This window comes from Pavona decussata, unplaced genomic scaffold, assembly GCF_977016875.1.
Source record: "Pavona decussata unplaced genomic scaffold, jaPavDecu1.1 SCAFFOLD_44, whole genome shotgun sequence".
Classification (NCBI taxonomy): Eukaryota; Metazoa; Cnidaria; class Anthozoa; order Scleractinia; family Agariciidae; genus Pavona; species Pavona decussata.
The window spans coordinates 1,108,317-1,124,247 of NW_028145466.1; the positions used below are offsets into that span (position 1 = coordinate 1,108,317).

The 15,931-nt window shown below is 39.0% G+C and overlaps 1 long non-coding RNA gene across 3 annotated transcripts; it reads right to left on the reverse strand.

Annotated features, from left to right (window-relative positions):
• Positions 1–4,731: 4,731 nt before the first annotated feature.
• Positions 4,732–14,614, reverse strand: LOC146482753 (uncharacterized). 3 transcript variants are annotated; one of them, XR_014864054.1, is made up of 6 exons: positions 14,528–14,614; positions 8,305–8,379; positions 6,734–6,775; positions 5,644–5,700; positions 5,477–5,555; positions 4,732–4,869 (listed from the first exon to the last, which is right to left on the reverse strand). It is a non-coding gene; the product is annotated as an uncharacterized LOC146482753 (long non-coding RNA). The 3 variants fall into 3 exon arrangements; XR_014864056.1 differs by lacking the exons at positions 5,644–5,700; positions 6,734–6,775; positions 14,528–14,614 and adding an exon at positions 8,985–9,552; XR_014864055.1 differs by lacking the exons at positions 5,644–5,700; positions 6,734–6,775; positions 14,528–14,614 and having other exon boundaries at positions 8,305–9,552.
• Between the last annotated feature and the right edge of the window lie 1,317 nt (positions 14,615–15,931).

The following is a 15,931-nucleotide window of genomic DNA, read 5'->3' on the forward strand; positions in this document are numbered from 1 at the left end:
ACTAATATAAATGATAAATGGGGGGGGGGGGGGGGTTATAATCAGGGTCTTATGATACATGCATTATTTATAAGAAAACATCTTGGATTAATTTTTGGCGTTTTGCGGTGCCCGATTCATTTGATGTAGTTGGATTGGCATCCTCATCCTGCAATCAACTTCAATTACTGCCAGGCCTGCTGGTAGCTGGGTGTTGTCCACTATGCACATATTATGGAGAACAACTGTTGCAACAATAATGTTGCAACAGCGATCTGGCGAAAATTGCATGGCCCTGCCAGAAAAATCCAAACAACGAAACCTTTATTTCAACCATCCAAAGGACCTCTCAACAACATTCCGTGTCTTAGTGTGGCTTCGCTGGTAATTCTGCTCACACGGGGTGTTCACTTCTCTGGTTTTAGAGGGGTCATGAGGTAGGACTGGAGGGGATACCCCCTATCCCCTAGCAGCCATCCTCCTTCTCTTTTGTCTCCATATGCAGTTGCAATGCACTGGCATTGAACACGGCTGAGTCGTGGGCTGAGCCATGCCATTCGGCGACAAGGTTAGTGAATCCCCCAGTCTGCATTGCAGACTGCCATGACATTGATTGCGTGGTATCCTTTGTGGCACACGTAGAGATGTTCCTCTTTTGATGGGGCTCGAATCGGAAAAAGGGTGCCATCAATCGCCCCAATTACCTTGGGAAAGCCAGCAAGGGTGCAAAAATTTCTCATGGTTTCCTGCAAGTAAACAAGTGACATACAAATTTATTAAAAAAAAAACATTTATGGGCTGCCTTTACAACTTTACTGTTTGGATCATGACGTTCTAAAGGCTGTATTTACCCACAAAGTTAACGCCACTATGGAAAAGATTTTTTGGCTTTGCCCTTGACTAACAGAAGAATTGGGGCCCTGGGGAGCATTCAATATATTAGTAGTTTTAAAACGCTTGTAAACGGCAAGTTATGTAACGTGCCAGACCCACAACAGCGACCAATAATTCAAAATCCATAACAAGATGCGGACCGCCGAGAAAACAGTTCGTTTTTCGTAGGAGTGCTATTTCAGTGTCTGTTTTTCTTGAAAAATTTTCAATAGTAAATTGTTTTAGCCCGTCTTTTTGTGTAACAACGCATACCCTCTAGGAAATAAACATGAATTATGGCTGTTCCCGACTATAAACAGAGAAAAATAACAACTCAACAAAACTCTATTTCTTGAAATTTTCGAAAGACGATATTTCGCGAGAATTCACTTTTGGCGATTTAACAGGATTTTGGAAACCAAATCGCTTTAGTTTCGTGATTTTATAGCGTTGTCTTTCTTTTGCAACCTCCGTGAAAATTACTTAGTCTTCGAGGAAGTTATTTTGTGCGTACAATTTTTTATTTTTATAAATTTCGTATGAAATGGGCATGTGGAGTACCGGGTGTCCGATAAATTAACATGTTTTTTTTCTCACAGTAACTATTAATAAATCAATATGTATTTACATTTAACTCTTCCGATGTCGTGGGGAACTTTATCCATTCCCTGGCGAAGGTACACAAACAATTGGAAATTGTGTGTACACAACGACTTGCACTGGCCTTTGAGACACCCATGGCGTCTCCGATAACTTTCAGAAAACTTCCGGTTGCGTAATAACGCAAGGCTGTTAACACCTGAAAGAGTTGACAACGGGTGTCAATACAAATTATCACTGTGACACGGCTTTTTCACAAGTTATAATGACCACTAAATAAATAAATAAATAGAAACTCACTAACCTTTGTCTCCGCACTCAGTGGAAAGTTTCTGTTTGTGTTGCGTCTTAATTCCGGCTCTAACTTATTAATTAACCACATAATTCGCTCGGGTGACAACCTGTAGCGCTCCACAACCTCGTTTCTTCGCATTCCGTCCAACACAGTTCTTTTATCGTAATTTACTTTTTCGAGATTTGGCAACAAAAGTGCCCCGACAGCTGCGGCCATTTTTTTTTCGATAAGATTCTAACATGAAAAAAGTTTTATTCGGGAGCACACAAGCACCCGTAAATTTTCGGGGGGAAATGACGTGACTTTTCTCGGGCCCAAAAAGTTTGTGCGCCTTGAGAAACACCAAAAATCGTTTTCGGAGGCTTTACGGGGAGCTTTTCGGGAGTTTTGAGAAACGCACGCCAGGCCCGAACATATTCAAGTGCTGACGTTCATGAGTTAGCGCTCCGTCATAGTGGATTAATTCTAAATTGCCTGCTGAACTCTGTCGATAAAACCAAACAGTTCTTTTTACGCTCTCATACAGTTAACAAGATGGCGGAAGGTAAATTGATGAAAGAGAACACGATTGCTTGTTGGTCTGTCTGGACAACTTCCGGGCACAGGGGACCCAGTAAGGATACCCAGTCTAAACAGGGCTTAAGGAACTAACGACACGACCAACAATGGACAAGTGATGGAATTATTGAATGATTTAGATGATAATAACCTGTTAATCGTCCATAATGAATGATGTTATCCGTCATTACAAGCTTTACAATCGTTACAAAGCCGAAAGAAGAAGAAGAAAACCTGAATAAGTTGCAATTTGATTAAGTATCACCATGTTATGCAGCAAAACTTGTTTGATCTAAACCTGTTCTGCTATTGATTTAACAAAGAAAGGAGTTCCGATCCCAGCCTTATCCAATATATAATATCTACTCATATTGCATCATTAAGGGGAGATTTGGATTTATTATATTAAAAAAGACGCTATTCAGAGAGCCAAGAGTCATTTTTTACTTTACCTGTCTGCTTTTATCACTGTTTGTGACCGTCCTTTGATTCATAGATTAGGATAAATTTAAGTCCGATGAATTAACCTGTTAGACGATTTTATCAATTCGTAACCAAGAGAGGTCTTGTTCTTAACCAGACACTTTATGAGATTAAAGTAACGCCAATTATGGCAACAACCCACCGAGAAAATGGTGACATCACATTGCAGATAATATATTTTAACAGCAAGACAGCACTTTAAGGTTTGTAGCGGCCAATTAGCCTGCACGGAAAGCGTTTCCATCAGGTCTTTTGCGGTTTTCGCTGTTTGAACGCGCGGAGATTGGGACGAGAGTGAAAAGTACGGAGGAAGAGGTGCTCGTCCCAATATCTGCGCGGTCAAAAAGCTGATACAGTAAACAAGATGGCGGAAGGTAAATTGATGAACGAGAACACGATTGCTTGTTGGTCAGTCTGGACAACTCCCGGGCACAGGGAACCCCAGTAAGGATACCCACTCTGAACAGGGTTTAAGGAACTAAGGATACGACTACAAAATGGACAAGTGATGGAATTATTAAACGATTTAGATGATAATAACCTGTTAATCGTCCATACTGAATGATGTCATCCGTCATATTAAGTTTTAAAATCGTTGCAAAGCTGAAAGAAGAAGAACAAAACCTGAATAAGTTGCAATTTGATTAAGTATCACCATGTTAGACAGCAAACTCGTTTGATCTAAACATGTTCTGCTATTGATTCAAAAAAGAAAGGAGTTCCGATCCCGGCCTTATCCAATATATAATATCTACTCATATTGCATCATTAAGGGGGAGATTTAGATTTATTATATTAAAAAAGACGCTATTCAGAGAATTAAGCATCATTTTTTACTTTACCTGTCTGCTTTTATCACTGTTTGTGATCGTCCTTTGATTCATAGATTGAGATAAAGTTAAGTCCGATGAATTAACCTGTTAGATAATTTTATCAATTCGTAACCAAGAGAGGATGAACCAAGAGAAGTCTTGTTCTTAACCAGACACTCCATGAGATTAAAGTAACGCCAATTATGGCAACAACTCACCGAGAAAACGGTGACATCACATTGCAGATAATATAGTTTAACAGCAAGACAGCACTTTAAGGTTTCTAGCGGCCAATTAGCCTGCACGGAAAGCGTTTCCGTCGGGTCTTTTGCGGTTTTTGCCATTTGAACGCGCGGAGATTGGGACGAGAGTGAAAAATAGGGAGGAAGAGGTACTCGTCCCAATATCCGCGCGGTCAAAAAGCAAAAACATACAAGAACCCAAAGGAAACGGTTGCTATGACGGCTTAAGCGGCTGATGCTTGTTCCGAGCCACCTATGACAGCCGATGAAAACCAAGATCGTGTCACCAGTAGTTTTTTTCTAACCCAGTGACTAATCAAATAAACATTTTTCATATTTATACAAATATTTTTCAATTTGTGTCATTTTCGTCCTCCTTTTACTACTGTAAGATTCAGCTTTGCCGTCTACAACTAATAACCAGACCTTAATTAAAACAACAACAATTATTTTTACGCTATTGGATCATAGGTTGGGCGATTTTTCGTCGTATCATTCCACGGCACTATTAAAAAATTGAGAACACCCCTCTGTAGCCAATCAGGTAGGGAGTTTCCGCTATTGTACAGTCGATCACTGTACTGGGTTATGCTAATATGCTTTAGGATAAGTACCTGAAAAAGTATTGAGAATTCTTCTCCATGGTGGATTTTACAAACCACGAAGGTTTGTAAAATATTACCCTCAATAGTTGGTTCTTAAATCTGAGTAAAATAGAAACCAAAATCATTGACAAATTTAGATTTTTTGCAGTCTCTAAATGTTCGATATTCATATTTTCGTCTCTTAATTTGCGTATGTAATCATTATCCATTATCAAGACATTTCTGCGCCTCTTCTTTCCTGGTGAAAAGAGCAACTCAGTAAAAAAAGTGCGCGTGTACGGATACAAAGGTCATGAAATAAATTATTCCTTCGACCATGTGCGTCTGGTAAATAAGCAGCACTGTGATCTTCTGTCGTGTTGCGGTATATTAATATAAAAGGACTGTCATTAATTGTTTCTTTTGTGGCCCCTTGTATAGCACTGTAAGACAGAGAACGATCAATCAACCAAATGAATTAATTGGGCTGCTTAATGTGTGGTGGCTAAACACGGTTTCCATTTGGAATGGTATTTACATCATAAATTATATCAATTTCAACTCATAGAAGCCTACTGCAAACTATAGTATAGTTAACAATTATTCCACGAGCGCGCGTTGGAAATGAGATGATAGAAAGCCAACGAGACGCGTAGCGTCGAGTTGGCTTTAATCATCTCATACCCAAAGTGCACGAGTGGAATAATTGTTTTATTAAGAACAATAAAAAAAATATTGCCAGATCTTGCTGATTTCGCTTTGCAAGAACAACCAGAAGACCATTTAATGGTCGCCATTTGTCAATGGCTCATATACCATGGCCGCTAAGCCAATCAAATCCCTAGATTGCATTATACAATGATCTCGCATATTCTGCTTTATTCTCAAAACCGTTGAATCATTGATTTCTGTAACCCTTGTAACCTTTGCCCATTTTGAGGGAATTTGAAGCATGCACAGCAACAGGTCTTTCGTGTTGGAGGTCATTTGTGAATCTCCTTCACATCACAGTTTTCAACCAAGAACAAAACTTAACAAGTTTCAACTTACAGAGAGTCCTTCTCTTCTCCATTTTGCACGTAAATTTCAGACTATACCAAAAATACGTGATACCCTCTATCGTGATATCCTATAATAAAGAAAATGAAATCAGCAAATACTCGGCTTTTCTCTAATTCGTGCATAAAAAGAAAATTGCATGTGCCCTTTGTGCTCACCTACATAAACTAAACTATCTGGCAAGTTTATACGGCGATTAGTTGGGTTTGGTATGGCTGAAATATGAGAACATGATTTTGGTCAGTTTTAAGGGCTGTTACATGGAGGGAGGAAGATCCTAGCACTAGGAAGATCCGAGAAGGCGGAAAAACTTTTCGTTTGCTGTATGCATGCAGAAATTTCGGCCGAAATGGTTACCAAGTGGAGAAGGAAAAGAAGAATAACTGTCGGCCTTGAGCAGCTGAATGCCCGGCTGTCGCCACGTTTGTTCTTTTTGTCCCTAGCGCTAGGATCTTCCGAGCGAAAGTAGTTTACATGGTGCTAGGATCTTCCTATTACTAAGATCTTCCTATCCCTCAGCTAGGAAGATCCTATCTCTAGGAAGATCCTAGTGCTAGGGCTAAGTACAACGTTTTGCATGTTAACTGAATAGAGAAAACATATGGTGCTAGGATGATCCGCTCTCTAGGATATTCCTAGTGCTAGGATCTTCCTCCCTCCATGTAAACAGCCCCTTAGCCTTGGTTCAGTAAATATATCTTATTTGATGGTTTTACATATAATACGCGCGGATATTTTGCGAGTTGCGTAGTATTTTCCCGAGCTCCAAAGGGGCGAGGAAAAATACGAGCAATGAGCAAAATGTCCGCGAGTATTATATGTAAAACCAACGAACAAGAGATTTATTATTCCACTACAAAAATATTTTGTTATTTTGGCTTCTCTGTTTTGGTAAGAGTTTTGAAATACACCCAGCATTAACTGCCCTTCGGTATATAACGCGTACGAATGACGTAAACAACACAGAAAGCCAGTTAAATGTCTTTAATTTGATTGGATAAAATGAAAAGATAAATGACAAGTGATTGATATGCTAAAAACTTGTGTTTGAGCTTGCATTGTTTCAAAAACTATTCTTCGTCCAGTCCGGCCATCGTTGTTCCCTTTTTCTGCCTTTTCCGTCCGTATTCGCTCTGTTGTAAACCGGTCAAACCGGGACACTACAGTGTATTACGGTACCATATTTTGCGCGTTCTCTTGACCTTATTTGGTGAAATGACATAATAGTGGAATATTACTTGAGTTTACCTTCCTCAATTGCAACAGCTTGAGGTTGTAAATCTGGAATGACTGAAAAGAGTAAAACAAGAAAGAAGAGTTGATTCGGTTAAGCGGAGTAAAAAAAGATACCGCACGTATCGTCATTTATAAAACTGAAATTAGTTTACCAGTTACAATAAGAGGGAGCTCTGGGATGACTGAAAGGGTAAATTAAAATGAGGTGGTTGCGGTTTGATCGGGTAGAAATTTTTGCCGCACATATCATTAATAAAAATGAAGTAATTGAAAAACTGCCCTTTTTGCACCTTATAATTCCAAGGAAAGAAAATATCACTTGAGGTTACCTTCCTTTTCAGCCATCCCAGACATACCAAATAATTGGTTTGTTTGGGATGGCTGGAAAAGGTAAAACATGACATTTGAGTTTGTTTTGGTCTAAACGAGTACGAAATGATATCGCAAATATCTTTATAAATGAAGAGGCTCTGGATGAGTTAAACTAAGAGCTGCGCTTTCTTGACCACAATTTCACTTGTCAGTTGAATAATGCTGCCTTCTTGTAATCGATAACTGACAGCTGACTTGATAGAATAGCAATCATTATGGCTACCAGCAGGTCACTTCCAAGGTAATCAATCTGTTTGTTTGTCCAGAGCCCCTCTGGATATCAGCCTCGTTGCTGAATGGGCCATCCTGGCAAAATAAAGTGTCCCTAACTTACCCTACCTTTTTGTAATAAAAATGTTATTGTTTTTTGTACAGAAACCCGTAAAATTAAACTAATATCTGCCAAATGGCCGAAACTTTAACTCATAACTGATAGTTAAAGCACCCCCCCAGGGTTTTCAACTGTTTTGTAAAGTAGCGGACATACTTCTGAAATCACCGGATGTGAATGTTTTCTTGGCGCCGTAAGGCGCCTCGCGAGCGCCGAAGGCGCAAGCACCTAGGGGGATCTGGGGGCATGCTCCCCCAGAGAATTTTCAAACTAGAATACTCAGAAACGCCATTTCCAGCGTTTCTGGAACCAAGGAAACAGTTTCCTAGGCAATGCTGGCGCTCACTAAAATTCTCTTTAAAAAGTAAATTACTGAATGAAAATGGTCAGTTGGTAGGGGAAGGGGGAGGGAGAATGGCAACAACAGAATTTTCATTGGCTTATCATTGCGAATTTATTTGATTTTCAAAAATGTTTGGTAACTTGGGTTGTAGTCCATTCATCGAGAGCAGGAATGAGAACGAATTAGTCACTTCAAATCCGTTTAAATGAAGAGGGGAAACCAATAAAATATCCCGTCGCTCAATTAGCAAAGAAAAAAGAGTTATATGGCCGTTTTGTTATCCTCTTGTCAGTATGTTCATGAGATACCTTAGTAAGAAAAATTTATAATACAGTAGTAAAAAAAAAAATCGCCAATATTAATCTCAAAGTACCAGACGTGGAATGGCAAACGACCGGACGAAACGTCCGGCCTCCGGCCTCAAATGAAAACCCTGCCGCCCTCCCATCAGAAACAAGTGGAAAATAAAAGGCTATCTTGCTTTTAGTGTAGAGCTCTTAACATTTATGAAAGAAACCCGATCTGTGTTTCCATTACCTTCCTTGATAAGGTTCTGCATATCATGCAGATCCACATCATGCTGATCACAAAGTTTCAGTTCAGGTGAAGTAACTGAAATGGGCAAGACAATATAGGATTGAGCAAAATACTATCAACAACACCATCATAACATCTTGAGTATTAACTGAGGGCTGTTTTTATAACCCTGTAATTTCAAAGTAATAAAGAAACGATGAATTATATACCTTGCCTCTTTAAACAAAGGTATTTTTCTGTGGTTGTTATTTACGACTATGCGGAAAAATGATCCACAGCCAAATAGAAAATTGGGGAGCGGTAACCCCGCATTTTTTCAGAGACAAATAAACAACAAGAATTATAAAAGCTTCATAATATAAAATACTACCTTTCTTGAAGCCTACCGAGATAACCTCTGTAAATCCGGCTGTGGCTACACCCAATTTACTTTTTCAGATTCCAATAATCCTTGCTAAGATCATCTTTCCACGAAGTCGTAAATCGTGCGCAAAATACATTTGTATTAGAAGGAACCGTTTGTTACGCCGCAAAATGTAATAAGAATCGCTGCAAAATGTAATACTAACGCAAAATGTAATAAGAATCGACGCAAAATGCAATAAAGTATTCAACGCAAAATGTAAGAACTTTTCTGAAGCATAATGTAATAATGCAAAATGTAATAACTCACGAATGACGTGAATGGTATTGCCTGGGGTTTCGTTGCTCTCCATATTATCGAGGTGTCCGTAATAACAAAGTGTCCGCAAGGCGTGAGTGGAAACGAAACAATGACACCCATCCAATATCTTCAAAGTATAAAGGAACGCAATAATAACCTTTATTCATTTATACTTTAGCATTCGCTTATAAAATACTTCAAACAAACTCAAGTCCAGTTAACAAGGATGTCCTGTTCATGAACTCTAGCGCAGAAGATTACGAAGGGGGTTTCACCCTGATATAACGACAGTCAAACCTCTTTATTACGGACACCAAGGGGACAGGAATAAGTGTCCGTATTATAGAGGTGTCCGTTTTAGAGACGTATTCTTTACATGGATTTCGGTCTCTCAGGGACCAAGTGAACTGTCCGTAATAGAGACGTGTCCGTAAGAAGAGGTTGCACTGTACCCGATTCTGATCTACAGAGTTTTTAAACTGAGTCTCTTTATTCCTATTATGCATTATTTTTTTATCCAAAAGTGATTGTTTTGATTACGCGCGTCGCCAAAACAATTACATTTTTAAGCGCCACAATAAGTAGATACGAATTTGAAGCTTTTAAGAGTTCAGAATAAAGCCTGTACCCCTGTTATCAATTTATCCATAGGTGAACGTACACTGAATCATGATACTGATTTTGAAATACTATTCACCTCATTCCTGACTTATTACACTTTGCATTATTACATTATGCGTCAGAAAAGTTCTTACATTTTGCGTTAAATACTTTAATATTACATTTTGCGGCGTAACAACCGCTCTTAAAAAACTCTACTTTCTCCCGAGGTGCGCCAAACGAACCCGAACGAATAAAAGTCAGGGGCACCCAACGACAGTTTTCTCTCAGATCCTTTGAAACACGATCTTAGGTTATCTGAAGTGCCTTTAAAGCTCTGCTGGTTTATTTAAGGTCGCGCTATAACACTTATATCTGTTTGGTCATTCTAGCGGAACTTGAGTCTTTTCGAAATTATAGGGCATTTTTGTCCACTTCCCGAAAACCTTGGGTCTTATTTCCTTTCCGGAAATCTTAGTTGACCTTTTTTCGGTACCCGAAACAACATTTTTATTAATCCAAGAGCACTAGGGCCTTAAATTTCCCATATCACGTGCGCAAGTTCGAAGTGAAAATTCCCTTTAGAAAATTGTAGGGATCAAGGGTCTTCCGAACAGGTAATTTACCGAAACGATCCGTTGGGTGCCCCCTAAAAGTAGACATCGCCATTGAAAGAATACCTGGAGCATGAAGAAATAGAGCTGCGTCTGCCTTAAGCCCCACTCACAAAGCACTCATCGGTATCGCTTTAAAGCTATAGGCTTGTACACTCAAATAATACTTGGCTTACAGTATATGTTATCTTAAAGATGGATGCATTAATTACAATCTTAGAATCATTTCAGCATAAAGTATGTGATATGCACGCTATACCTGAGCATCGCAATCCATGACTCTTTGTTTTAACAGCAGTTAAGTTTGTTACCTGTAAATTGTCGCCGGCCATAAAAGATAGAATTAAAGGCGGCATGTTTTGATACAGCTGCGAGACCCTTTTCCGACGCAGTCATTTAAATTCTTTCGCCCCCGTGATAGGAATTCATTCCGCCGTCTGATGTTTCACACAGCTTCGACAAAATTCCTCTTGAAATCTAAATGAAAAGATTTTGTTACTATTAAAAGGGGTTGTTAGTTTAAATGATAAATCCGAAATTCATTATCCATTTTTTTCAATTCGTTTCAGCTTTTTATAGGTGGTTTTCACCTCACACATCGTCTCGCAAGTGGAAAAAATAAAATCCTCAACCATTCAATAGATAAACTCATAAAGTCAAGATATTGATATGTTGTAGAAGAGCGATACATAAACAACGTGTGAAAGCCACAGGGCTGTGCGATATCTCCTTATCGAGTTATTCGAGAAAATGTACCACGGAAAATTACAGAGTTTAGTATGGGACGCCATGTTGGTGCTCCGTCTGATGGGCACCAACATGGCGGCCGGAAACCAGCAAAAACATCTGGAGTTTACCTTGGCTATTTCAAAGCCTTTCTTCTCTCTGCTGAACTTTCACACATTGACATTAACACTTCTATTACATGTTAGCTGATCAGACCTAAAAAAAACACGAGGCGAATCGATGTTTTCATGTACGTGACATGTTTAAAGCAGCAATCCTTCTGTCACGCACTGCGCAAAAATCTAAAATTCAAACTGCTCTATTTTTAAAACAAAGAATGCTATCGTGCTGAAAACAAGCAAGCCGATGGAAATTTAGATTTTCTTATATGTGATTAAGATAAAAACCCAAAATTGTCTTTAGTTATGAATTTCAGTTTTCTATGACGTCATGCGAAAACCAAGAATTGGACGTTTTGAGGTTATTTTAATAATAGATACATGTATATTTACATTCAAACAAACTATCTCTTGACTCCTTACTAGCAAGAAATTTGCAGGAAGTTAAGAGACAAATGGAAATAGAAACTTGAGTGCAGGCCCGGCAGCCTTGACAGCACCATTTTCAAAATCAAGCAAAATCCAGTATTTCTCTTGCTAGGACTTTACGATGATGCAAGTCTATGCAAAAAGGCTTTTTCCTCCCAATGAGTGCTTTGGTTTCATAATAGAATAACAAAACATTTAAACTTTGCAACACATGGATAGATGACTGGGCACCATAATCGCGTTCCACGTAGGAAGAACGCACTCCTAATACGGATTAGCGAGTTGAGAATGTATGGGACAACGTTGACTCAGTGAATGGATGTATCTTGGGACACGCATCTGGCATCCCCCACAGATTTTTTTGCAGGGGCAGATGACATCACAAAGGAGAGACAGCCTGGGATTGAGATCATCAAACACACTCCCTAATCTTTGATTATTACTAGTTATTAATATTAAACCAAATATTAAGTGTAAAAATCAGTTTCAACTCACCTCTTGAAACATTAATGGAAATGATGATGACAATGCTTGAATAGTATATTGCCTGTAAAATATTCCAATTCTGCGCTAACTTTTACCTAAAGATAGATAAACAACATGATTTGTCAAGTGCTGGATAGTTGATTTATTTTAAGTATTATGTGAAACCAAAGTTACTGAAAAGTCAATATTTCCTGTGGTGCTGTTTATTATGCTTTATGAAATGTTTGGAGAAATGCGTGCACTATGATTGGCTGATTCATTTCATTATATTTCCATAAAGCAATGCACCCCACATGCATGTGAGTTATACATGTCTATAATGCATGGCCATGCTATGACACAAGCGTGTGCTTACATGTATGTGCAAATCATAGGCCATTTTACAAAAGATGAAGAATAAAATAGAGTAAATTATAATAAAATAAAAAGTAAAATTGGGGATAAAAGTGTCACCAAGTTGAATCAAAAGCCTGTGAGGTTGAAAGTGCCTCCCTATCCTGGGGCATTTATTATTTAAGAAATAAAAAATCTTGCTCTTGTACATTGTTGAGTTAAATATTAAGCAATTAGGAATTTTTAAGACCAGTCAAGAAGTGCAAAAGCACTAGCCCACAGTTCATGCTTCTAAGATCTACATGTATAAGCACTTCCCTGGTGTTGATAAAAATTACTGTATGCCTACATAGTTGCATGTAACTCAACAATGCACTCGCAACATTTTGTTTCCTTAGTAGAATGTGGTTAAACCTACCTTTTGAGTATGTAGATGAGAATCATAAAGAGTATCCATTCAAATGAAAGCTCTTGCTTGAGCGGTATTTTCCAGCAGTGCTGTTTGTTAAGTCATGCTATACAACAGTGGTTCTAACTTTTGAGTCTGTGGATGAAATCCTAAAAATGACCATTCAAATGACAGTCACTGAGTAGCCATTTTTTTTTCTGTGGCGCTGTTTATCAAGCTGTACAGTCAAAGTGGTTAATTTTCTTGTGTCTCTGGATGAAATCTACTGTAACATGTGACCACTGAAATACATGTAAAAGTTACTGAGCAGAACGTTCCTTGGTGCTGTTTATTGTGCTGTACAAGGCGCAATTTGACTTTTTCAAGTCTGTGGATGAAAACCGACTAGGGTGTGAACATTAAAAAGTAGGTTACCACAAACAGTATGTTTCTTTTTGACTCTGTACATGTAGATGAAATCACTCATACCAATGCTACTGAGCAGCACTGTCCTGTGGTTCTGTTTACAACCATGTTCAAGGCTGTTCCAACTTTTGACTCTGGATGAAATCCTAAGGAAAATGGCTACTGTCAACTGAGCATTGCTATCCAGTGGTGCAGTTTTTTAATGATGCAGTAAGAGCTTAATGTCTTTAGAATCTGTGCAGATGAATTTTTTACTATTAGAATTCAAAAAAAAGCTATTGAGCATTACCATAAACACTGGCAGGGAAGCTGCGCTCACATATAATTATTTTTTTAGCCACCCCCTGAGTTTAGATGGTGAAATTTTGAAAAAAGTTAAATTCGGAAAAAAGCAATGACTAGTTATTACTAACAGTACTGCTCAAGTGTAAGTTCACAGTCTTGACTCATCTGTAAGTTACGAGTAGTGTCGCAGCGACTGTTTGTTCTGTGGAACTACTGTCTCATTTATCTCCTCCCCAGATGCTGTCAATCAAGAATTTATTATCTTTGCTGATGAACTTAAAATTGAAATGAGGCAACAGTGTTGTGATGAAAATAAAGAGGCTGTCAAATGTGCCAGGGTAGATGACAGACAGACAAACACCTTTATTTAGTAATAGAGCTCAGGGTAGTCCCTTAAGGAGCTTAAAAGCACCCTGCTATATCAATAGGAGCCCTGAGCACTAAATACACTAATTATTGCAATGTAGATATACTATAAAAAGTGATAACAATGTGGAAATTCAAAGATGCCTTAAAGTCTTAAGTACTAAACCTACGTAGCTTGAGCTAATTCAGGTATATGCAGAAACAGGTTTTATAGTCTGTGCAGGTGGCCAGGAGCCTGCAAGGATGTAGCTGCAGGAAGCGGTTGGGGGGGGGGGGGGGGATAATGGGATCCATCATCACCATATTGCTAGGCAAGTTCTGGTTCCCTGTCCTTACGGTTCTTGGGAAAAAGGACATGAGTTAGGCATTAACGTTGGATGGGAGTTGACGATATTAATTTTGCAGTACTGTGTCTGGTGCTCCTTGGGTTGAGAAATACAGTTGGGGGGAAACCAATGTGGAAGGGGAACCATGATATGCCGGGGGGGATCCCCGGGGGATAGGCACTGCTGGAATGACTGAAACGTAAGAACAAGCTCCCTCTGACCGGGGACATTTCAAATAATTTTGAGATTTTCTTAGATTTACACTCGGCGGAGAGCAATTTAAGTTGATCTTGACAAGGCGTTTATTCACAATTTTGCGATACCGTAGCAAAAAATCGAAACTCCAAAACGCCGCATCGAATTAAAGGTTCCGGAAACAGCGCGGACGACGTGTCTTCACGAAAAGTGTATTTCCACCCAATAAAATTTGATTGAATTCCTTCAAAAGTAACATTACTTACGATGAAGTAGTCCTTTGTCTTTTCTGGTCATTTCTCCCCATACATTTCCTGGAGAAAGCTCGTAAAACACTCCACTTGATTCGTAAATTGCGCCATGACATGCGATTACTCCAATCAGGCTTGGTAACCACGCATTTTCTCCCAATTGAGGCGTGTCGGTCCTCGTCTCCAGGGCAGTCCGCGGACAAGGATGAAGACGAGGTTGGGCCAGCTCCAGGACACAGATGAATCAGATGACACACCAGTTGGCGAACATTCGAGTATGCATATAATAAAATTGCACACTGGTCACACTTAGTTTGCCAAAACGAAGTCCGTACTGAAAAAAATAGAAAAAAAAAAGCTATTCATACTGATCAACTTGTCTTCTAACAATGTCTTGTCCTCTCTTGGTTTACATTAATGGTGCCTTTAATTTGTTAGGTTTCCCATTTCAGGCCTAAAATTTACTCTGAGAGAGATGAAAAACTATGTTCAGACATGCCGGATAAAGAGCGTATTCATGTGACGTCATAATTTTCTAAAATCCAAAACTAAAGAGCCTCCAAAGTTTTTATCCTCATCAGGCATAAGAGACCGTACATTTATAACTAGGGAGCTTAAGCAACGACGACGGCAACGGCAACGGCAACGACAACGCCGCAAAACAAAAGGTTTAACGAGCGAAAACAATGACTTGCACTTTTTCCACTGGATGGTTTTTGATTTATTTTTTCACTGCGTGACAGTGCATACCCTCTATAAGCACTACTTTTAAAATTATAATGAAATTCCAGGGATATGATTGGCTTAGCAGCCATGGCATATATACCTCCTACTTACCAAGTTCGAGGTCCGGAAGAAATTACCACAAAAGGATAACGCTTACCACATAAAAAGGCGCTTCGGGACCACATGACTTTGAGCTTGTTTGAATTTTCCTTGAGGTGTAAGTGGTGGTAAATCGTTTTGTTATGTACGTAAAAGGGGTGCCCAGGAATGCCCAATTTCGGTAAACAGTGGTTAGTGGAAGGGTGGATGACTGAATTCCTTTACCGGAAAACTTGTTTAAGATCTTCCTTGTTTATTGTAAATCCAGGAGCTGTTTCGGGAGTAGATTCTCTTTCTGATCTTTCTAATGTAGCAAATATTCCCGAAAATTTCAAAGGAGATGAAATGCAACCTCTGTTCACTTTTAGTTTGATGGTACTCTTACAGATTTAAAACCAGAAAGAAGCCGAGATTAATAACGTGCTTCCAAAAAGGAGAAAATGATTGCAACTTTTCTTCAGTTAGAATTTTTTCCTAAGTGGCAAACTGATCAAATTCCCGATTTTGAATCGTTGATATTCGTCGCGAAATCCGGGTGTGATAAATTCCACAAGCGAAAATGAAGGGCGAGATTTCCGCACAACCCCAATTATG